Source organism: Anolis sagrei, chromosome 3 (assembly GCF_037176765.1).
Source record: "Anolis sagrei isolate rAnoSag1 chromosome 3, rAnoSag1.mat, whole genome shotgun sequence".
Taxonomy (NCBI): Eukaryota; Metazoa; Chordata; class Lepidosauria; order Squamata; family Dactyloidae; genus Anolis; species Anolis sagrei.
The window spans coordinates 115,117,265-115,141,773 of record NC_090023.1 but is presented as its reverse complement, the minus strand read 5'-3'; the positions used below and the strand labels follow the sequence as shown (position 1 = coordinate 115,141,773).

The 24,509-nt window shown below is 43.9% G+C and overlaps 1 long non-coding RNA gene across 2 annotated transcripts in view; it reads right to left on the bottom strand.

The window, feature by feature from the left end:
* Positions 1-17,352, bottom strand: part of LOC132771484 (uncharacterized) — an 84,101-nt gene extending 66,749 nt beyond the window's left edge. For both annotated transcript variants that reach the window (XR_010909693.1, XR_009631077.2), the window contains exon 1: positions 17,303-17,352. This is a non-coding gene — a long non-coding RNA (uncharacterized lncRNA). The remainder of the gene's footprint in view (positions 1-17,302) is intronic.
* Between the last annotated feature and the right edge of the window lie 7,157 nt (positions 17,353-24,509).

Here is a 24,509-nt window from a genome sequence, read left to right as displayed (position 1 = left end):
GCTCCTTTAGCCAGCAGATAATTCCTATCTTCTTTTACTAAAATCTCACTATTCTTGAAGAAGTACATCCACCAGCAAAGGGCAGTACCCAGATTCCAACTCAAGTACCTAAATAATACATTTTTGCATCCGAGATCAGACCACCCCAAAATCTGCTTAACTTCATTTGAAGCCTTACCAGATTCTGGCACTGGATTTAAATGAACATTAGTCATAGAAGTATTCTCTCTAGGTGTTTGTAGGTCCTTTAGTGTGATTCTATGGTCAGCGGCCAATGGAAGTTGACCATAGATTCATGCTGGAAGGCCTACAAATGCCTAGAGAGAACATTTTTCCTGTCATGTGTAGGGTAGCAGAGGAGGTGGTGGAAAATAAAGCAATTTGCAAATAATCAAATCCATGAATGCTTAACCTGCAAATGTGGGGGGATGAATGTACAATGCCCTGAACTGCATTTGGAACCTCTTGGTTTTGCCAATTATAAAGCATAGTAAAAAACAAGAAAAGCAGAAGAAATAATCCACATTTGTTGTTTTGTCTCCTCCTGTCCTCCATAGTGTAAAGTAAGCATCAACCACTCTCATAACAAGAATTAAGAAAAGGAAAACCAGACTGGGAACTGCTATAACCTGATATTATTCATAGTTTTATAAAAAGTATTTGTGTTATATGATTTTTAGAAATAATTTTAGCAAAATAAATATGGGAATACTTTGTGAAAACATTTTGTGAAAATATTCTGTGAGCTGCCCCCCCCCCCAGCATCTTCTATGAGAGGAAAAACAAGGACCCCCCCCCCCAAATCCAGGGGAGGGCTCTTGCATCTCTGTGTGTGAGAGCAGCTTGAGAATGGTGTTTGTAAACTGAAGGAAAGTGACACATGGAGGCATGTGTTTTGTATTGATCTGGGTGTCCCAGCCTTCCATATTTGTATTGTCCTGACTCCATTCAGAAATTACACATTATGGTCAAAAAATTGTATTCTTCGCTTCAGCTGCGAAAATGCCCTAACAGGATAAAATGGGCATATTTTCCCCTGCCTTTCAATATGCCTTTTGGAAGGATCATCACAATATAAGCTTCTGTCAAGTCTCCCTTGCCATATTGCTGCTTTGGCAGAGGAGGGCTGGGGGTGTTGGGCCCAGGGAGGGGGCCTGCTTTGGATATGGAGGGCTTCGGGTGCCAAGTGTCCCAGGGCCAGGAGTGGCAATCAAGAGAAAGTTGGGTTCGGTGCTGTTAACTGATAATTGGCTATGTTTTTCCAGCCTCTGCAGGGCATAACAAATGACAAATACATCTGACATCTGATTGTTGCCAGCCTTGACAAGAGAAACTGAGTGCTGACAGAATAAACAAGAATGAAAGCAGCTCCACAAATATCCCTTGCTTTGGGGCCTTACAGGGGAGATGGGATTGGGCAAAAGTTACCAGGGATGTACAGAGACTGGCTGATGAAAAGGAGAAGAGGGGAGCGGACGGGGAGGCCCAAAGCCAGGCATGGTGTGGTAACAGGAAGCCTGAGCAGACTGGGCAAAGCATTCCACCCTTCGGCTGCCCATTAGTTCTATGTTTATGGCCATGAAACTCAATTAAATAGTAGTCCAGTCAGGTGTGCCATGTTGGGAAGGTGAAATGGTGCCGGCATGCTGCCACGCTTCAGACCCCATGTGGATTTTCCTCCAATGTGCTTACAGTGTGGATGCACAGAAGCAGTTTGTTCACGAGTCTTTCAAGCTCATTGTAAGGATTATTGTCTCAGAAAGGCAGTTGCATGAGGATGTGAATGCCTACAAATGCACTCACATAGATGTATCCTGATCTATTAATGCTAAAGAAGACAGTACTGGGTGTCTCAATTTCATATATTTATTCCTGATTTATAAAGTGAGCTTTAAAAAGTTTTCTTCTTGGAAAAAAGCATGCATCAGTAATAACAAATGTGTTAACAGATGTGATGCAAAATGAAATAATAGACAGTCGCCTGGTATTTCAAAGTCAAAGTGCCCATGGATTTGTACTGATACTTTCCCATACACACATCTAAGAAATTATGTCTTGTCTATGAATTTTCTAGGTCCTTTGGGAGGTTCTATGATATGCTTCCACGAAATTTTATCATATAATTGTCCTGGAGCACCTTGTAGGAGATGCTTTCTATGGTAACTTCTGGAAGAAGGGATTCATTTAAATTGGGTTTGTGATTACCCATGGCTTCCACAATAAGTTGAAGAACATATCCCTCACAGACATAGGGTCATATTTTGGAAGATGGAAATCTCCAGAACCTTTTGGAGATTTTAGGAACTTTGGAAAGGCATGACCTTGTTAGAAGTTATAACCTTTTGAAAATGATGGCATAACCTCTTGGTAAAAGCATGATGTTAGTCATAACCTTTTTGGAAAATGGCATCCACCAGCATTCACACACACACACACACACACACACACACAAAGAGAGAGAGAGAGAGAGAGCAGAGTTGCAGGAGTGTTCTTTTTAATTGTCCAAAAAATCTACTTTCCCTTAAAATACATTTGCCTTTAAATCATGCTCTCAAGGGACAAAATTAAGTAGACTTCTTTAAAAATAACATAGTTTGTTTACTCACAAACTTCATGTATTCAGCATACAGGTACTTTGCATATGAATCCAGTTACAGTTAGGATTTGAAGTAGTTTCTCTTTGTAGGTAACGCAGGGCATCTTTCTTAGAATCAATAGCCCATAGTCCAAGTATTTCTCTGTTCTGGGAGTCTAATACAGTCTCTGTCTAGTTTCTAAGCATATAGTTCCTATTGAAGTCTGAGGCATATTTCTGTACTGAAGACTAAACTGAACTCTGGTCTAAAATGGAGTCTGAGTCCTGAACAAGGCCAGTTCTGATCATATGGTCCCTCCCACAACAAAGAGTTAAGGTAAAATTGCATACCAATACACACATATACAATACAGCAAGCAATTTAAATTGTATACAAAACAAATAAGAAAATAGAGGCTTGAGAACGTTGCTATTTCCAACAATATTGCAATCAGCTAAGATTAGGGAGTCTAAAGTGTGCATCTCCATTTGGCCATAAAGTTCAATGGAGCACTTTAGGCTGATGAATTCCTCCCTCTCTTAATATTTCTCAATCAAACCTATCTAATGGAATCACTGTAATGATAAAAAAAAGGTATGGGAATCTTTGCTGTACCTAAATTTATTGGAGGAAGAACAGAATAACAAAAATAATAAAATGTATCAGAATCTGTCCTCTGTTTAGTCAGCCCTTTTTGAGGTGAGAATTGTGGCCACCAAGGAGAGATTTTCCATGATGCTGAGTATCCCACCTTTTGAATCCCACCTGATACCTTCACTGCAAGGTTGCAGGCGTCACAATGATTTTGAGTCTCCTTGAGAGCTGCATTGAGTCTCTTTGTGGAGAGAAAAAAGTGGGGTATAAATAAACATAATCCTAATAATAATTTTATTTAATCAGATCTTTTATTTTTCAGCATCCAGGAGATGCTGCAAGCATTTTAATCTGGCCATTTTATCAAATTTGTGTTTTTCTTCTTCTGCCGTTCTCTATGTACTATTTTATTATGCCGTTTGTTTTATTTCTTCCATTCAGGTATTGTTATCAATCATTTTTGTTACCCATATTGCACTGGGGGGAAATGGGCATAGACATCATTAATACACTATTTGAATAGAAATCTGTTTCATAAACTACAATGAAAAATAATAAAGTAATGAAAGTGGGTGTCATTTCCAAATGTTTAAAAGGTATTCCATCTGAAAATATTCAATTTATAAATAATTTCATTGAATGCAAATCAAATTGGATTCTTAAAACACCCCCCCCCCAAAAAAATCCTAAATAAGTGTCACATCCAATTCCATGGCAGTTATTGTATTTTTTTTTATTTTCAGGTGTGTTGGAATCACTACCGGCAAAAGCTCATTTTGGGATGAAAATATGATGTGTGTAGCATATTTGCCCACTGATCCTTGCATTCTTTAATTAACTAATTCTTGATTTGGGCAACAGTTTCCAGTTGTCTTTACTACTCATTTCCTTCTCAGTGCATCTCATTCTTTAAGCAGAAATCCGGAAGCCTGGAGAAAAATTTGATTCTTAGACAGCAACTGGACATCATTCATCCCCCAAGGTTCTCCTTAGAGCTCGATCAGTTATTTTCAAAGCAGCAGCTGTGTTAAGTCTCTGCCACAACATAACAATAAGGTCATGTGGCATCTTTAAAACTAACCAATTAGCATGAGCCTTTGTTGGCATACACAACCCACTTCCTCAGACAAATGATGTGCATCCCTAATGCTTCAGGTGTGTGCCTGTATAAAGCAAATGCAATAATGGGATTTGTTTCTGGAAGCAAATGAAAACATGGGTCTGGGACCAAACTTTCAGCCAATAGTGCTGGGTTATGTGATTTTAAATTTGTGTTTAATGTTTTATTGTTTTTAATTTATTTTCGTTTATATGTCTATTTTTCATTGTCTGTTGAATTGCTGCTGATTGTAAAGCTGCTCTGAGTCCCCTTCTGGGTTGAGAAGGGTGGGATATAAATATTTAAATATAATTATATAAATACATAATAAAATAAAATTCTGTTAAAACTGCTGTATTGAAATTTACCCTCATTTTCCATTTGCATCTTATTCACATGAGTATATAGTGTGTCACTATATAACACACATCCATGGGGGAACATGCACACAGTTCATAAAACGCCCTTGCAGACGGCGAATTCTCTCACACCAGAAGTGACAAGTCACTCCTGACACACACACAAAATGCACACAGTGAAATTAGGGTAAATTTCAATACGAGGTTTTAGTAGGGACAATCACATTATTAGAATTGCTTTAGAAGCAAAAGAAAGAAGAGATTCATTGTTTTCTTGCAACAAAACCTGAAAGTTCAGAGAAGGTAGAGTTTTGGAAGCTCTCTGCCCCTCTATTCTGTGACAGCATCCAGGCTGAGAGGAGCTAAGGTCTGATGAGAGAAGGAATAAATAAAATACCAGAGTTATTTTCCTCCCACTCTGGAAATGAGTCAACTACCAGGAGCAAAACTGTCAAATCAGTCTGTCTGGGATTTTAGTCTGGCTCAGTCTGACAAGGCCTACTTTAGGTTCATGATCCTTAGTCCCATAAAATAAATAGCAGCCCCCCAGGGATACAGAAGGATTTTCCCCATCCCCCTGTTGTTTTTGTTTTTAAAGACTACAGACTTTAAAGGCCAACCCTTTGGGTCCTGTCTATGGCTCATTTGTTATTGTACTCGCAGCTCCCCCTCCCCTCAACAATCTTTAAAAGGGAACTTTTATTTCACTGTGGAGAGTCTGCATTTTTGTGGGATTCCAATATTTCTTAATTAGGCACTGTCTCTTGATGGAGAGAAAAGGCGGCTTTTAATTCGTTTTCCCCTTGCCATTTCCATGCCTTTCACATTTAATAACAAGGCAGAGAAATGTTAAATGGCCGCTGAAAAGCAGAGTGGAGACTGTAGGTATACTGGATTGTTTTTACATCTTGCAAAAGAAGGATAGGTTTTGCCACAAACTAGGTAGACTAAGGTTCAGGCTGTCAGATGCCACATTACCTTAAGATATCTCATGGATTTCTAAAGTCTTGTATAGTCAAAATTATTGATGTGTCAAAACTACAGGCAGTAGCACCTGATGGACTCTGAAACAGATGATAATGATGATCTTTGGTTTGTTGTTATTTATTCTCAAGTCCATTGAAACCTTTGGCAGCACAATAAATGAGAACTCACCAAAACCCCTGACTATCAATAATACATACAGTTGGCTCTCCATATCCAGGGATTCTGCATCCAGGGATTCAACCATCCAAGGCTTTAATATATATATTTACTAATCCCAACAACTAACTTTGATTTTTCCACTTCTTACAGGAAGAAGCATTCTACTATACCAGTGGTTCTCCACATGTGGGTCCCCAGGTGTTTTGGTCTACAACTACCAGAAATCCCACCCAGTTTACCAGCTGTTAGGATTTCTGGAGTTGAAAACCAAAACATCTAGGGACCCAAAGGTTGAGAACCACTGTACTATATAATTGTATATATTGAAAGTTGAGTACCCACCAGGGTCCTGGAAGCAAACCCCAGCAGATACCAAGGGTCTAAAGTAGTTCACGTTTTAAGTCTGAATAATTGCCCTATGGGACATCTTAAACTCTCCATCCCTTAGAGCAGGGGTCCTCAAACTAAGGCCCGGGGGCCGGATGTGGCCCTCCAAGGTCATTTACCCGGCCCTCGGGCCCTCGTTCAGGGGCAACCTAAGTCTGAAACGACTTGAAAGCACACAACAATAACGACAACAATCCTACCTCATGAGCCAAAAGCAGGCCCACACTTCCCATTGAGATACTAATAAGTTTATATTTGTTAAATTGTTCTTCATTTTAATTATTGTATTGTTTTTAAGTGATTTTTGCACTGCAAATAAGATATGTGGTATGCATAGGAATTCATTAATGTTTTTTTCAAATTATAATCCGGCCCTCCAACAGTTTGAGGAACTGTGACCTGGCCCTCTGTTTAAAAAGTTTGTGGACCCCTGCCTTAGAGCCTTGTTGTGTCATAGACAGTGAAGCCAGGAATGAAATGCCACAAAGGAAATGAAGGCCTTGGCATAGTTCTACAGTGGGAACTCCTGCTTGGTTCATGTGGCTTAACTACTTTTTCTAAACAGTAGCATAGCTAAAATTGGAAGGAGGAGGATGTCTAGGGATAGGGCTTGTTAGATTGAGTGGGGGCCTATAGTGCCTTTCCCGTTGAGGACTTGTTTTAATAGCTTTTGGTACTGACTAGTTGAGAACCAGTAGTTTGAATGTTGGACTGGGACCCTGAAGGACTGCAACTTGAATCTCAGCTCGGCTATATGTGCTCACTGGATGACTTGAAGCAAGTCATACTCTTTCAGCCCCAAAGGAAGGCTGAATGAACCAATTCTGCCATTAAAAACCCAAAATATGTGCCTTTTGGGATTGCCATATGTCAGAACTGGCAAAAAAACAACAACAACAAATAACAAGAGGCAATAGTTCAAACTGGGAACTATAAACTAGAACAGAGTTTCCAAACTGTGTTCCTCCAGATGTTTTGGACTTCATCTCCCACAATTGGTTAGAAATCCTAAACTAGAAATTCCCCCCTCCCTCCAAATCTCTGGCTTCAATGGTGTGATTTAGGCAAGTACTGCCAAGTCAACTTAACTTTGCCCTATCTCATCCACAATATGTGAAAGTGAATTGAGACAGTATTGGCCTAAATCAGATTTACAAGCTCATTGTGAGGTTCCCTATGAAAAGCTCTTAGAACAAGGCTTTCAAAAGATGAGGGTTCAAACATTTCTTTCATGCTGTATGGCTTCCTTCCAAATATAAATTATAATATTGTATGGATCATTAGTTTCTTCAATCCCTAAATTTACCTAAATATTTTTGTATGTGTCAGGAATGACTTGAGAAACTGCAGGTCGTTTCTGGTGTGAGAGAATTGGCCGTCTGCAAGTTGTTTGACCATCCTGTGGGAGATGACTACGACACAAATCAGGTAAATTCAAAGCAGGGAGCTATGAGGAGAGCAAATTATTTTAAGGCAGGCTTTGAACCTTGAATGATAGACATACATTCCTAAAATGGGCATTCTTAACTCCAGTTTTCATTATTTGCCATCTATTCATGGGGTGTATGAAACACTGGGGATATTATGCCAGGATAACTGCTTTTTTTTTCTTTGTTGGCTTTTTTTGTCTTTCTTTCTTTGATGGGTTTTTTTTTTCTGAAAGGTGTTCCGAATGTGAACAGAACAGGACCATAATGGGAAGCCGAGCAGAAGTTCCTTTGAGGACAAGTTCATCACAGACGTGACAACAACTGAAGGCAGGGAAAAGCTGGGGGGGGGGGAGTCCTCCCCGTTTCCCTGTGTTTGCCCCTTCGCCTCCCAGTTAAAAACCTATTTGTTAGTAAAGGGTCAATGATCTGGATCCAGGCTATTAGCGCTGCCTTTCGAATCCGCGCCGCTCTTGGTTGACTCGAGGCTCAAAAGCGCGATAAAAATGGCGTGTCGGGGTCGCGCGCGCCTCTTGCCATCTCCCTTCTCTGGGCAGAAAAGCGCTCTATGGTTTTGTATACCAATTATGCATAATATCTGTTTGTGCGCTGAGTATTAGACTAGGATCCTGGAGGACCCGAATTCGAATCCCAGCTCATTCACAGTCACACACACAATCTAAGGGTTAAGATAGTGTGCTTACAGAGTGTGAGAGAGCGCGCTCTTGTGTGTGTTTGTATGCGCTGTATACACACTATACACAGTATTTTAACCCTTTGAACATCTCCCGTCCTTTTGGCTAAAGAGTTCTACATCTGTATATATCCATTACACAATTATATATACGATGAACTGCTATATAAACACTTCTTACCTATTTAGCTAGGACCAGTTCTGCGTGTAAACTGTTATCACCTCTTTGATGATTTCCTGTCCATTTGACAAAAGCGTTCTACAAGCTGACACATCAATTTTATACTCTGTTTGTGTGTGTGTGTGTGTGTGTGTATCCATGGCCTAGTCTGTGTATATGTGCTTTGTGTGTATATATATGTGTGTGTGCATATGCTGTGTTTATATATTTGTGTGTGTGTGTATGCGCATGCGTTGTATTTTTAATTTTTTTTGGCTTTTTAAGTCTCTTCTGCTATGTTTTTCTGTGTTTTTATGAGTGATGGTCACTCGTTGGCCTGATAGGTGTCTTGTGTCCAAATTTGGTGTCCTTTTGTCCAATGGTTTTTGAGTTATGTTAATTCCACAAACGAACATTACATTTTTATTTAGATAGAGAGATCGATAGACACACACAGTATATATAATTATATACATACATCTTATTTAGCGAGCTGTGTGGTCTATATACTGCATCATCCCTTTGACCATTAGAGAGAAAGAAAGAGAGAGAGAAATATGGGCCAAGAGTAAAATAATATATCGTTCTTTTTAAACATTTGAACATACATGTTGAAACATGTTGAGGAAAAGACATTACTTGTCCAAGTTGCTTCGAAGACCCTTCCTTCCCGTTTTGTTTTGTTCCCATTGCAGAAGGAGGAGGAGGAGGAGGAAGAGAAAGGAGAGAAAAGGAAAAGGAAACGGAAACGGCGATATAAGCTTATATCCCGCTATAAACGCATTGAATCCAATCCTTTGGTGGGTTTTTCTTTTGGGGGGGGGGGAGGTGACAGGTGGGCGAAGGAGACTTTCTTGAGGCGCAAAAAGGACGGAGCCAAAAAGGAATAAAGTATTCGGTATTATTATTATTATTATTATTATTATTATTATTATTATTATTATTATTATTATTATTGCAGTTGTTGTTTGTCCCCCGTTTTCTTCTCTCAGACGAGACTCAAAGCGGCTAGGAGTTCAGACTGGTCTCCTTCCTATAGCAAAGCTTTTGGATATGACCCGGTGTTGCTGTCTTTTCTGCACACATTTCCCTCTCGTTCTTCCTTCCCGGTCTCAGAGTTAGGCTTCGAAGGAAAGGGAAAAGCGGGCTCCCCAAAACACAGACCCACTGACACCCCAAAGAGTAATCGCTCACCCACCATTTCTTTGGAAAGGCTGTTAGGAATGGTGGGAGCTGAAGTCCAAAACACCTGGAGGGCCCAAGTTGGCCCAGGCCTAGTGTAAAACCATATCACGCATTATTTGGCGGGATAGATCCAGCCTATATGGGTTGCTCTCGGGTGGAGCGGGGTTTGAAGAGATGAGACGACAGGCTTGATTTATTTTGGGTTGTTCTCCTCGGAAAAGGAATCGATGAGGTGGAGAGATCAGGATCGAAAATGTCCCGGTTTAAGAGCGGGACACCGCGCCATTTGGAAATGGAGACACCCAAGGAGGACGGAATAGAGAGCGACAACCACCCCTCCGTTTCCACAGAGACTACTTTAATAATCCAACTTTCCCAAAATAGGGGAGACTTTGGAAAGGGTGGAGGCGGGGCGAGCTTTCTGACATCTTCCTGCCTTCCTTGCCTTTCCTCCCTTGGCGAAACCGTTTAAAGGAAACTGGAGTGTAACCCAGGAGCCCCTTTGGCGCAATGGGTTAAGTGGTTCTCAACCTGTAGGTCCCCGGATATTTTGGCCTCCAATTCCCAGAAATTTATTTATTTAATGAATTTGTATACCACCCTTTTCAGTCTTCAGGCGACTCAGGGTGGAAATCCTAACATCTGGTAAACTGGCTGGGATTTCTGGGAGTTGTAGGCCAAAACATCTGGGAACCCACAGGTTGAGAACCATTGGGCTAAACCCTTGTGCCAGAAGGACTGAAGACCAACAGGTCAGAGGTTCAAATCTGGATAGAGCGGGGATGAGCTCCCTCTGTCAGCTCCAGCTCCCCATGCGGGACATGCGACAAGCTTCCCACAAGGATGGTAAAACAGCAAGCATCCGGGCATCCCCTGGGCAACGTCCTTGCAGACGGACAATTATCTCACGGGGGAAAAAAATTTAAAACCCCCCTATTGACAATATAGTGATTGACCATACTGGGGATGTGCATCTTCGAGTGAGTGTGGAAAGGCTACAAAATGCATCCTTCTTGGGGTCATTTTCGTTTTCCAGGTCGTTATTATTTGGAAAGGGGGCGTCTTGATTTGGGGAGTCTAAAAAACAGACTCATATGCAGGGCGGTTCAACTGGAATCGAAGCTCATGAGAGACTAAAAGGCATCATAGGATCTTTTTACTCTCTCATGAGCTTCAATTCCAGTTGAACTGCCCTGATTTAGCACTGCTACGAAATCGTGGGAGTTGTAGTTTGACAAGGCATCATAGGATCTGGGAGCCCCCGTTGGCGCAGTGAGTTAAACCCCTGTGCCGGAAGGACTGAAAACCGACAGGCCGCAGGTTCAAATCCGGGAGAGCCGGATGAGCTCCCTCTAACAGCTCCAGGTCCTCATGCACAAGGATGATAAAAACATCTGGGCATCCCCTGGGCAACATCCTTGCAGACGGCCAATTCTTTCACAAAGGGAAGCGACTTGCAGTTTCTCAAGTTGCTCCTGACATGACAAAAAAAAAAAAAAGGATCTGAGCTAATTTTGATCGCCTTTTCGAGGTTAAGGGCCCTTCCAAACAGGCCCTATGTCCCAGGTTTTCAGTTTATCCCAGCTTATCTGGCTGTGTGGACTCATATAATCCAGTTTAAATCATAAAACCAAGGATCAGATCCTGGGATATAGGACCTATCTGGACGGCTTGTGGGTTGAACTACAAGAGGTTCATCAACGCCCTAAGGAACAAGGTTACAGCCTGCAAGGTGGGTGCTGCGTGCTCTGCGCCTGCGCATTGACGCGCTCGGCGAAAGTTCCCCACTGTTGTGGTTTTCCAACCAGTTCCGCTTCCCTTCTCTCCTTGCGATTTGGGGTGCTGCCTTCAAGCCACCTCTCCATTCATGGCAGGCGACCTCATCCATTTTATAGGCTTTTATTTGACAATGAATACATTTTTGGCCACTTCCTTTCCCCTGTTCTTCGTGGGCGGTCTCCCCTCCAAGCACTATCCAGGGCCGGCCCTGCTTAGCTCCCAAGATGAGACTGAATCTAGGGCTTTTGGGGTATTGAAGGCCATTTGGAGACACTCCCCTGCAGGAACCGTCTCTCCTCCCGTTAGCAGATGGTATTATAAATTGGCATAAGTGGAGCATTAAGTATTTTTTGTATTTTAGGGGAGGAGGGGCGATGTTGGTGTTTTACGTCGTTTTCTAATTCAAATTTAGGACAGACGACGATACCAGAATTGGGGTTTGTTTGTTTGTTTTTCGCCCATCGGGAAAACTTTTCTTTGCTTTCCTAGAATGGCAGAGTTGGAAGAGACCTTGTGGGTCATCCAGTCCAACCTTTGCCATGCAGGAAAAGCACAATCAAAGCACCCCTGACAGACGGTCATCCGACCTTTGTTTAAGAGGGAGACTTCCCCACACTGGGAAGCAGTGAGTTCCACTGTTGAACAGTTCTTACAGTCAGGAATTTCTTCCTAATGTTCAGGTTGAAATCAACACAAGCTTTTCCCCAGAAGACGGTTCACACCGGTTGCAAGGAGGTTGCACCGCTCGGCTCTGTGATTCGGATTTTTCCCAAATGTAGACAGGCACCACCCGAGCCACGCTCTTCCTCCAAGTGGGAAGGCACGCTCCCGCCCCCAAAGCAGCCCCCGCTTGCCCAGGAGCCCCTTCCGCCTTTCTTTTCTTTGGCCCATTTCCGGCCCCTGAAGAATGTAAAAGCAGGCCATTCTGATTTGCATAATGCCCGGGACAAAAGTCGGACCAAGGAGAGATTAGCTGGTAATCTATTGTGTCCTCCTTTGAAAAAGAAAACAGATTAAGGCGCTTGGAGAATCCTTCCGCTCACCCGTTTCCTCCCCTCCCCCCTCCCCCATTTGGAGAGGCAGGTAGACGTCTACATCGCAGCATCCATGCAGCTCGTTTTAAAAGGCCATTGGTCTCCTCGGCCAAACAGTTCGGGTGCCTCGCCCAGATACAGTTAAAGATGTATTCATTTTACCTTAGGCGCACCTTTGCCTAAATCTGTGTACAGAGTGAAAAGTTGTCCCCCATTCCTTCTTATTTTCTTTCTCTTCCTTCCATCTTATTTCTTTCTCTTCCTTCCTTCTTTCTTTCCTTCCTCTTTCTTTCTTTTTCCTTCCTTCCTTCCTCTTCCTTACCTTTTTTCTTTCTTTTTCTTTCTCTTGCTTTCTCTTCTTTTCGCTTTAATTCTTTCCTTCTCTCCCTCTTTCATTCTTTCTTTCTCTTCCGACCATTTTAATTCTTTCTCTTCCTTCCTTCCTTCTTTCTTTCTTTCTTTTCTTCTTTTCTCTTGTTTTCTCTTCTTTCCACTTTCCTTCTTTCCTCCATCTTCTTTCTTTCTTTCTTTCTTTCTCATTCTTTCCCTTCTTTCGTTCTTTCTTTCTCTTTCTTTCCCTTTTTCCACTTCCTTCCTTCCTTCCTTCCTTTCTCTCCCTTCCATCCCCTTTCTTTCTTTCTTTCTTTCTTTCTTTCTTTCTTTCTTTCCCTCACTCCCTATTCCTTCCTCCCTTTCTTTCTCTTCCTTCCACTCTCTTTATTTTCTTTCTTTCTTTCTTTCTATTTATTTCTTCCCTCACTCCCTCTTCCTTCCTTGCTTGCTTCTGTCCTTCCTCTCCCTTCCATCCTCTTTCTTTTCTTCCTTCCTTCCTTCCTTTCTTTTTCTTTCTTTCTTTCCCTCACACTCTCTTGCTTCTTTCCTTCCTTCTTTTCTCTCCCTTCCACCCTCCTTCTTTCTCTTCTTTCTTTCTTTCTTTCTTTCTTCCTTTCTTTTTCTTTCCTTTCTTTCCTCTTTCTTTCTTTCTTTCCCTCACTCCCTCTTCCTTCCTCCCTTTCTTTCTCTTCCATCCTCTATTTTTTCTTTCTTTCCCTCACTCCCTCTTCTTTCTTTCCTTCCTCTTCCTTCCATCCTTTCTTTTCTTTTCTTTCTTTCTATTTGTTTTCCTTCTTTCTGCTTTCTTTCTTTCTCTTACTCATTCCCTCCCTCTTTCTTTCTTTTCCTTTTTTCCTTCCTCTTTCTTTTTATTTTTTCTCTTTCTTTCCCTCCCCCTCTTTCTTTCTTTCTTTCTTTCTTTCTTTCTTTCTTTCTTTCTTTCTTTCTTTCTTTCTTTCTTCCCCTTCTTTCCGCTTTCTTTCTTTCCCTCCTTTTATGCCTCTCTCTTTTTTTCTTTTCCTTCCCTCCCTCCCTTTTATGTCTATCATTTGTTAAACCCAACCGAAGCCACTCTAAAGGTCCTTTTTGAAGGCTTCTGAATTCCTCGTATTCACAGCCAGGAACCCAAATACGCGTTGGCGGAGTGTCTGCCATCCACGAACACGCGTGTTCGGTTTTCACCCCTCAAAGCGCAAGGCAGGAAAGCGCTGGGGGCCGCGACCAGCCAGGGATAAACGCGGCATCTTTTGTGGGTCTCCTCCCCCTGCCCCTCCCTCAGTCCAACTTTTCTCGTGACTCCTAGGCACACTTTATGACCCCTTTCCATCACTGTCAAGCGCCCGCGAGATTTTTACTAGCTGTCTTGGGTGCCCAAGCTACCTGGCGACAGGGTGGCATTCGTGGAAGTGTAGACGCATATAATCCAGTTCAGATTAGATAATCTGGATTTTATATGGCAGTGTAGGTGAGGCCTGGGTGAGCTAGTGGTGTTAACTCACGACTTTGGCGCTTAACCCCAACAGAAGCGCAAAGTGGTCGCGCGTGGGTGGACGCGGTCGCGCGTGGGAATCTCCCTCCAGTTCCGCGTGACCCTTCTCTCCCTCAGGACTAATCGAACAGTGTAGAATCAATGCCGTTTGGGACCACTTTTCCCTGATGGGGCTCCATGTTATGGAACTCCCAAAGACCTTGGGAAAGGACAACTCTTCGCGATTCCATAACATTGAGTCGTGGCAGTTCAGTGCGTTTCAGCCATGCATTCATTCTGCAATGTAGACGCGCCCCAGGTTTGGGCCCTTTCTCCTTCCCTCTGCTCCAAAATGATGCAACTGCACATTAACCATGGCATGGATGTCATGTTTTGAAGACTTTGGAGACCTGGAAGTGCTCGTCCTATACTCCCAACAGCAAAAAGGAGAAAGATCCCGGAAAGCAATGGCTTAAGTTCCTCTAAAGATGGTAATAAGAGAAATATTAACGCTGCCTTCCCATATTTTTCCTTCTCATGAGCAAAACTCATTGCGTGGATATGGTTATATCAACGGAAATGGGTGACCCAATTGGAAGTGGCTCCCCCCGCGACGCGACTCACTTTGCGGTCGAAAAGCCAAGAGGGCAGGCAGAGACGGCCCTAGGTAATTTCCAATGGTAAGCAAACAGTATTTTGGCGCCCGCCCCCCCCCCCCAACCAATCATTGATATATATTTTCTGTTCTGGCGTGGGAGTTCTGTGTGCCATATTTGGTTCAATTCCATCATTGGTGGAGTTCAGAATGTTCTTTGATTGTAGATGAACTATACATCCCAGTAACTACAACTCGCATATGTCAAGGTCTATTTTCCCCAAAGAGCACCCCAAGAGTGCCCCTGGGCAAAATCAACTATACTGCAAATGCTTACTTTGCGTTATTTATTTATTTATTTATTTACTACGCTTATATACCGCAATTCTCAGCCCGAGGGCGACTCATTGCAGTGTATAACATAGAAAAACAGGTGCAAAATACAAGACATAGTACATAAAAATCCACAATTCATCATTATCAAAAAACAACTCATCAAAACATCAACATTACTACAAAAGCCAATTCCGAGTCGTCTCATCGTCAAACCCATAATCCGATATCATTTCCGTTGTTCCAATCCTATGGTCAAATTGCCAGTCCTTGCACTTCTTATTCAAATGCCTTCTTAAACAGCCAGGTCTTTAGCTTCCTGTGGAATATCAACAGGGAGGGAGCTAGCCTGATGTCCACGGGAAGGGTGTTCCACAGCCGAGGAGCCACCACCGAGAAGGCTCTATCTCTCGTCCCCGCCAGCCGTGCCTGTGACGCAGGCGGGATCGAGAGCAGGGCCTCCCCAGAAGATTTCAAAGTCCTCGTGGGCTCATAGGCCGAGAGGCGGTCAGGTAGGTATCTTGGGCCGGAACCGTTAAGGGCTTTATAGGCCAATGCCAGAACCTAATGGGTTGCCGAGGCTTCCCCCGGACTGCTAGGGCTGTTGTGAGCTGAGGGGGTGCCCCTCAAGTGGCGGTTGAGGGGCATTTACAGAGGTGCCTCTGCGCCCCTGGCAAAAAAAAGTGTACTGCGACCGCTTACTTTGAGTAATGGATGAGCCGCCCCTGAGGGCAGGAAACAAACTGGACCCCATTGTTGCGCCCAGCCCTTCAAGCCACCCATGAAGACGGGTGCATCTCCACTGTAGAATGAGTGCAGGTTGAGCTCCCTCTCACTGCCAGGGCTCCTTGCTAGAGAGTTGTATATGGTCTTAAGCTTTCTCTGCCTGAAAGGGCCGCTGTCCCGCCAAACTACATCTCCCAGGATTCCATAGCTATCAAGGCACGGCAGCGAAAGAGCTATTATCAGACGGCGTTCATGCTACAGTGCAGACGTGCTCCCTTCTCGGTTGGTTTTCCTTCCTGCCCCGTCCGTCGGGCAAGAAGTTGAGAAGCACTTTTAACTCCATCCCGTCCTTTCCACACACGCCCTTTAATTACCTCGTGGGCTGCGTGGTAATTGGATTAATGAAACGGTTTCGAAAGCTCGCAGCAGGGGGAGGAGCGAGGCATCCTCTCTTTCTTCGCCTCCTTCTCTCCACGCCAGAAAAGGTGGCTCCGTGGGCCCATCTACACTGATGGAGCCCAGGTGGTGAAGTGGGTTAAACCCTTCTGCTGGCAGGACTGCTGACCAAAGGTCAGCGGTCGGAATCAGGGAGAACGGGTTGAGCTCCTTTTGTCAGCTCCAGCTCCCCATGCAGGGACATGAGAGAAGCCTCCCACAAGGATTTTTGTGTGTGTCAGGAGCGACTTGAGAAACTGCAAGTCGCTTCAGGTGTGAGAGAATTGGTCGTCTGCAAGGAGGTTGCCCAGGGGATGCCTGGATGTTTTGATGTTTTACCATCCTTGTGGAAAGCTGCTCTCATGCCCCTGCATGGGGAGCTGGAGCTGACAGAGGGAGCTCAACCCGCTCTCCCCGATTCCTACCGCTGACCTATTGGTCAGCAGTCCTGCCGGCAGAAGGGTTTAACCCATTGCACCACCATGTCCCCGCATGGGGAGCTGGAGCTGACAGAGGGAGCTCATCAGCGCTCACCCCGGATTCGAACCTGCGACCTGTCGGTCTTCAGTCCTGCCAGCACGAGGGATCCCACAAGGATGCTAAAACATCAAAACATTTCGGCGTCCTCTGGGTAACGTCCTTGTAGACGGCCAATTGTCTCACACCAGAAGCGACTTGCAGTTTCTTAAGTTGCTCCTGACACGTAAACTCCCACGAAAGAGCACGAAAGGAAGCCTTTAATGCGCACCATTGCTCTGCGGTTTATGTGTATGATCACTACCAACCAGACCTCAAATTTGGTCGCTATGCAACCACCTGAGACTGCATTCAATGGCCAGTGAAGATGGGCCTCTGAACATGTGCAGAGGCGAACTGGGGGAGGTCTGCGGAGACGCGTAGGGAAGCCAAGGGACCGCTCTCCTTCCCAGCCCTTGCTCACCCCTGTGCCCCCCACCCTCACCCCGGACTCACCCCGCGTCCCACGAGCGCTGCTCCCGCGCCTCCTTCCGCCAGGCCGCCTGAGCTCCCTTGGAAGGGCTGGCCGAGCGGAGGGCGGCCCTTCCCCTCCCGCCCCCACCGTCCCCACGCCGCCGCCGCCCCGACTTTTCCCACCACAACAGCAGCAGCAGGTAAGGAGGCCTCCATTGCTGCCCTGGGACTTTGGCAGGTTGCCTGGGAAATCGCCTGGCAGGGAAGGGAAGGACAGGGGGAGAATCCCCCCTCCCTGGCGCTCTGGCCTTCAAAGAGGCCCCAGACACTGGGAGGAGAGAGGAAAGGAAGGAGGGGAGAAAAAAGTTGATCCAGAGAGAAAGGCTGGGGGGGGGGGGGGCACAGCGGCGCTGACTTAAAGTCCAAGAGTTGGAAGAGACCCCCAAGGGCCATCCAGTCCAACCCCCTTCGCACAATCACTGCCAACAAACAGATGACCTCTGATACAAAACCGCTAGAGAAGGTGACTCCACCACATTTCTCATCCCTCTTCCTCTCAGGAAGTTCTTCCTAAAGGCTTTCACGGCCGGAATCATTGGGTTGCTGTGAGTTTTCCGGACTGTTGGGTGTATGTTCCAAAAGCATTCTCTCCTGAAGTTTCACTCACATCTATGGCAGGCATCCACAAATGTTGAGGGGTCTGTTGGAAACTAGGCAAGTGGGGTTTATATACTCGCATCTGTGGAATGTCTAGAGCAGTCTCCCACCCTAGTGGGAGTGGTCTCCCACCCTAGACCACTCTTTCTCAACCTGTGGGTCCCCAGATGTTTTCGCCTTCAACTCCCAGAAATCCCAACAGCTGGTAAACTAGCTGGGATTTCTGGGAGCTGTAGGCTAAAACACCTGGGGACCCACAGGTTGAGAAAGAGTGGTCTAGGGTGGGAGAAATAACTCTTTTCTGTTGGAGGCAGGTGTGAATATTACAATTGACCGCTTTGAGTATTAAATGGCCTTGCAGCTTCAAAGCCTGGCTGGTTGCCGCCTGGGAATCCTTTGTTGGGAGGTGTTAGCTGGCCCTGATTGATTCTTGTCTGGAATTCCTCTACTTTTGGAGAGTTGCTCTTTCTTTACTGTTCTGATTTTAGATAGTTTTTTAAAAAAATACTGATAGTCAGGTTTTGTTCATTTTAATGGTTTTCTCCTTTCTGTTGAAATGGTTCATATGCTTGTGGATTTCAATGGTTTCTCTGAGTAGTTTTTTTTAAAATTAAATACTGTTTATTGAGTTTAAAACGTATACATATTAAAAGTAAAAGTAAGTACAGAAAAAGTAAAAGTAAGTAATGATACATAATACAACACTTCCTACCTAACCCTCTCCCCACCTCTGCCCTGTGTAGTTTGACATGGTAGTTGTTAGAGCAACACTCACAAAGCAGGGGAATTCCAGACAATCATTCAGGGCCAGCTAACATCTCCAAACAAAGGATTCCCCCAAGCAGCAATCAACCAGACTTTGAAGCTACAAGGTCATTTAATGCTAATCAAGGTAACCAATTGCAACATGCACACCTGCCTCAAGCAGACAAGAGTTCTTTCTTCCACCCTGGACATTCCATAGATATACAAACCCCACTTGCCTAGTTTCCAACAGACCTCACAACCTCTGAGGATGCCTGCCATAGATGTGGGCAAAACGTCAGGAGAGAATGCCTCTGGAACATGGTCATACAGCCCGGAAAACTCACAGTAACCCAGTTCTTTCTAATGTTTAGGTGGAATCTCTTTTCGAAAAGCTTTTGCAGCCTGTCAAGCCAATGAAGGAGTCGTTGGATGCAATTTTCCTGGTGGGAATACGCCTGGCACACACGCACGCACACGCCTGGCTTCCTTGCTTGGGGGGGGGGGGGCTTCCTCTCTCCCACCCGCCCCTCCCTCTCCCGTTGGAGGCGAGGAAGAGGCGAGTCAGTCAAGAAGAAAGGCCAGCCCTCGAGAGGGAGGCCCTCCTCTGTTTGTATTTGTTTAGCTCTGGAACAGCGCGGATTGACATCTGCCTTTCAGCCGAGGGTCCTTAGTCCCAGCAGTGACCAAGACCTGGCCTTTGGCCCCAGGTGACCCCCCTCCCGCCCCCTTAAGCTCCAGCGGGCGCCATGGCAGGGGGCAGACCCCTTGGATCTCAACCTTGGGCCTCTTCACCCACAACTTAGGCCCCCTTGCCTGCAGTGGAGAGGAGGGGGTTTCAGGTGCCAAAGGGCACCAAAGGGGACCACGTGCCCCTCTTCCCTCTCTCCCTCCCCCCTGGAAATCTTGACATGCTCGATTAACCATTTCTCCTCTCTGTTGCACCCAACCTGTTCTTGGTTTTCTGCACTACAGCTTATCCTCACACCATGCCCACCAAATGTTGTAATTCTCAACCTTCCTAATGCTGTGACCCCTAGTAAATACAGTTCCTCATGTTGTGGTGACCCCCAACCATAACATTATTTTTGTTGCTACTTCACAACTGTAATTTTGCTACTGTTATGAACCGTCATGTCAATATCTGATATGCAGGATGCATTTTCATTCACTGGACCAAATCAGACACAAATACCCAATATGCACAAATTTGAATACTAGTGGAGTTGAGAGGGAGTGGATTTTGTCATTTGAGAATTGTAGTTCCTGTCATTTATAATGAACCTACAATCAAAGAGCATTATGAACTCCAACAACAATGGAATTGAGTCAAACTTGGCACACAGAACTCCCATGACCAACAGAAAATACTGGAAGGGTTTGGTGTGGTTTGGTGACCTTGAGTTTTGGAGTGTACCTACATCCAGATAGCACTGAGGACTCAAACAATGATGTATCAGGCCAAACTTGGCAGGAATACCTTGCGTTTTGGACTTGTAGTGCACCTACATCCAGACAGCACTGTGGACTCAAACAATGATGGATCAGGCCAAACTTGGCAGGAATACTCAATATATCCGAATGTGAACATTGGTGGAGTTTGGGGAAAATAAACTTGACATTTGTAGTTGTACTTGCTGTGATTTATAGTTCAATCAAAGAGCATTCAGAACCCCACCAAAGATAGAATTTGGCCAAACTTCCCAAACAGAACCCCCATGACCAACAGAAAATACTGTGTTTTCTGATGGTCTTTGGTGACCCCTCTGACACCCCCTTGCGACCCCCCCAGGGGTCCCTACCCCCAGGTTGAGAAACGCTGGTTTAAAACCTCCTTCCTTAGGGCAGAGGTATAGCAGAGCAGGAGCGAAACAGCTTGGATGCAGCAGGTTAGAGCAGGGCTTCTTAAACCTTTCTACTTGGTATTACCTCTGCTTATATAGGCATATAAAACAGGTATGAAATCGAACATTTACTGGTAACAAACCTGCATTTGCAAGGCTTGATTTTAAAAAAAGCCTTTATATGAGTACAGCTTAAGTATTTTCTTTCAGAATCCATTGTAAACACTGCATGTTCTTAGTAATATAAATATGTAAATGTCTAAAACAGCCACTAGGTGGCGTTCAGGAAACTGTTACTGTTGCCAGGTTTTTTGTGATCTGAACATTGAGCTAAGAGGACCACATTTGGGGTCAGGACACATTGTTTAAGAAGCAGTGGGTTAGGCAAGGTCGCTTAGCTGGCAATAGCTCCTAAGGATAGGGTAAATAATTATTCATTCAAGGCCAGCGCTTTCCAAGCACATGCAAAATATAAACATTGAAAAGGACATGCCAATTACTGGGTGCTGTGTGCAAGTGCAATGTGAAATGTGAAATAACAATATTACTGTATGTGCACCTCCTCCTCCTGATGTGGAATATACTTGTTATTCTATAATGAATAATATTGCTCATATCATTGTGCCACTAACAAAATGCCAGCCATTGTGTATGACTGTGAGTCACCCAGGTGCAGTGGTTTTAGTTAGGAATTAGGACAAGGAGATCTGGGTTCAAATCCCCACTCAGCCTTGGAAACCCACCAAGTGGGTTTCTGTGGTTAAATCACCCTCTCTCAGTCTGCCCTGCCTGAAGAAAACTTACAAAGAAAATCTATGAAAGAATAGGGACCGGCCCTCGCTGAAGGTCAACCTACAGTCTGAAATTACTTGAAAGCACACAACAACAACAACAACAACAACAACAACAATCCTATCTCATCAGCCAAAAGCAGGTCCACACCTCCCATTGAAATACGAATAAGTTTATATTTGTTAAAATTGTTTTCCATTTTAATTATTCTATTGTTTTTAAGTGTTTTTTGCATTATGAATAAGATGTGTGCATGGGAATTCATTCATGTTTTTTTCAAATTATAATCCGGCCCTCCAACACTTTGAGGGACTGTGACATGGCCCTCTTTTTAAAAAGTTTGAGGACCCCTGGAATAGACCATCAGTCAACGAGCGCAAATAACAACATGCTGTCACTTCCTTTAAAACAGACCTTTCCAAACATTTCATGTTGGTGACATACTTTTTAGACGTGGGAATTATTTTTGAGGATCCTGGGACAATCTTTTCTCAGGGGCTCCAAAGCAGGGGTGGACAACAGGTGGCCTTCCAGATGTTATTGGACTGCAACTTCCATCATCCCTAGCTCATGAGGGAAGGTGAGAGTCCAACTATATCTTGAAGGTCAAGATATCTTGCTCTTGACTTTCGTGGCCACTCAGCTGATTTGCTTTAAGAAACAAGTGCCCTTCACAAGCCCACAATCCAGTGCCCAGGTGCCATGAAATAAAGCCCGGGGAATGTTCACAGGGCAAATGCTCAGAAACCCACAACCTCAAAGGAACGTCCATTCTGCTGAAAGTAAAAGGGACCTGCTTTCAAGTGCTTGGGATCATGGTGTCAAAAGGTCACTCCTGTGTATATCTGCCTTCAAGTCTCCTGTTGACTTATAGTGACCCCATCAATTTCATTGGGTTTTGTTAGGCAAGGAGTACTCAAAGATGCTTTTGCTGGTTCTTTCATGTGAAATATAGCCTACCAGCTACTGATATTTATTGGCAGTTTCCCATCCAAGTGTTGACAAGGGCTAACCCTGCTGAGCCTCCAAGATCAGACAGATCTGGCGACTTTAGTATATTTAGGCTGCTCTTTTAAATTGAGAATTACATCCCATGGGACTGAATAGAGTATGCATCCCAAAAGCAAAACTGAATGAGCAAATGAGAGCTGATATTGTAGCCTTTTATTTGATGAGGTATGTTCTTAAAATATTGTCTTCCAATACACATATGTCTTATTCAATTACCTTGAAATGCCTATAACTTTGCAATCTCCGATTCACTGTGGCTTTCAGATTTTCCAGCCAGATTTTCACCTTTTCATTTCACTCTTAAATGGATCTACTTAAATTTTAAGTGTGTATATAACAGCAACAGCAACAACAACACTATTTGTAACCCATCCTATTCAACAGTTCAGAGGTTTCCCAACTGAAGGTTCCTTTCTTGCCCTATCTGCCAAGAAGAGTTTTGTGGTTTGAGTAACTCCTTCAGACAATTATTTGGGATTTGAATTTGGCCTCCTTCTTGCTACAGCAGGGGGGGAAACAATTTCAATCTATTACTCTTTCACATTTGAAATCTGGTGGTTTGGGGTTGTGTTGGTCCAAAAAGAAAGCTCTGTCTTTAAAAACACAATTGAGCAATGCTTTTGTTAAAGAAACTCACAAAACAGTGAGCAAAACAGCCATTGACTACACTTAGCAGAGTGGGGAGGGAGGATAATACACAATTAAGCTAGGAATGTTGTAATTATATGTGTTTCCCAGTACAGTGACAGTATTTTAGACTACAATATCTAGTATAATGCTTGTACAGTACTCATTTCTTTCCTGCTTACCCAGAATCCCTGTTTTGTAAACAACTCAGTTGGAGAGTTCTGCTGAATTTCAAGGCTTGCCTGCCAGTATGTGGCACCTTGGTTGGCCTTTGGTTGGCCACAGGGCAATAGCACATTCTGGAGGTTTTTTTTAAAAAAAATCTCCAGTGGAAAGAACTCCAGGAGTGCAAAAATCAAGTTTAGAAACTTTTGGGTAATATGCTGATATCTGAAACCAGGAAATCCCTGACTCAAATCCTAAATAGCCCTAGATAAGCTAGGTAAGAGTTCCTAGATAACCCAAGGTACGCTAGGTAAGAGTTCCTAGATAACCCTAGATAAGCTAGGTAAGAGGTTCTAGATAACCCTAGGTATGCCAGGTAAGAGTTCTAGGTAACAATCAGCCTGCTAGGAAAGAGGTTCTAGATAACACTGGATAATCTAGGTAAGGGTTCCTGTATACCCTAGATAAACTAGGTAAAATCTTAGATAACTCTAGGGGAGAGGCTCTAGATAATCCTGGCAAACTGGTGAGGATTTCTAGATAACCCTATATAAACTAGATGGGATTCTAGATAATAATATACATGTTAGGTGAAAGGTGCTAGATAACCCTAGATATGCTAGGTAGGAACCTAGAGAACCCTATATAAATTGGGTAAGATGTTCTAGATAACCGCAGCAAGTTGATGAGTTCTAGATAGCCCTATATAAGCTAGGTGGTAGATAATCCTATGTAAGTTAGGTGAAAGGTGCTAGTTAATTCTAGATATGTTAGCTAGGAGCCTAGTTAACCTTGGGTAAGCTAGGAAAGAGTTGATAACCCTAGGGAAGCTAGGTACTCTTCTGTAGCTTCCCTAGGGTTATCACTCTTTCCTAGCTTATCCAGATAAACCTAGAATGTAAACTAAGTAAGAATACCACCTTACAGGGATCGTGACAAAAGGGAAAGGGTTTTGAGATTTGTTGAAGCATGAAAGTGCTGTATTTTGTTGTTATCATTGCTTCTAGAAATGTCAAGGAAATTCCAAGCTTTCCCAAAGTCCTCGAAGGAAACGCAGGATATAGGCTTGCTGTAAGTTTTTCGGGCTGTATGGCCATGTTCCAGAAGCATTCTCTCCTGATGTTTCGTCTGCATCGACTGAGGATGCCTGCCATAGATGCAGGCGAAAGGTCAGGAGATAATACTTCTGGAACATGGCCATACAGCCCGAAAAATTTACAACAGTCCAATGGTTCCGTCCATGAAAATCTTCCACAAAAGCAGAATATAAATGTAGCAAACAGACAAATAACGCTGCTGCTACATTAAAGCTTAACTTGGAAGATTCTCACCTCTGGACTGGAAGGAGCCCCTCCTTTCCCCCTCTGGCAAGCAAAGCAACCCAAAGGAAAGCTGTCCGGGGTTTTCTT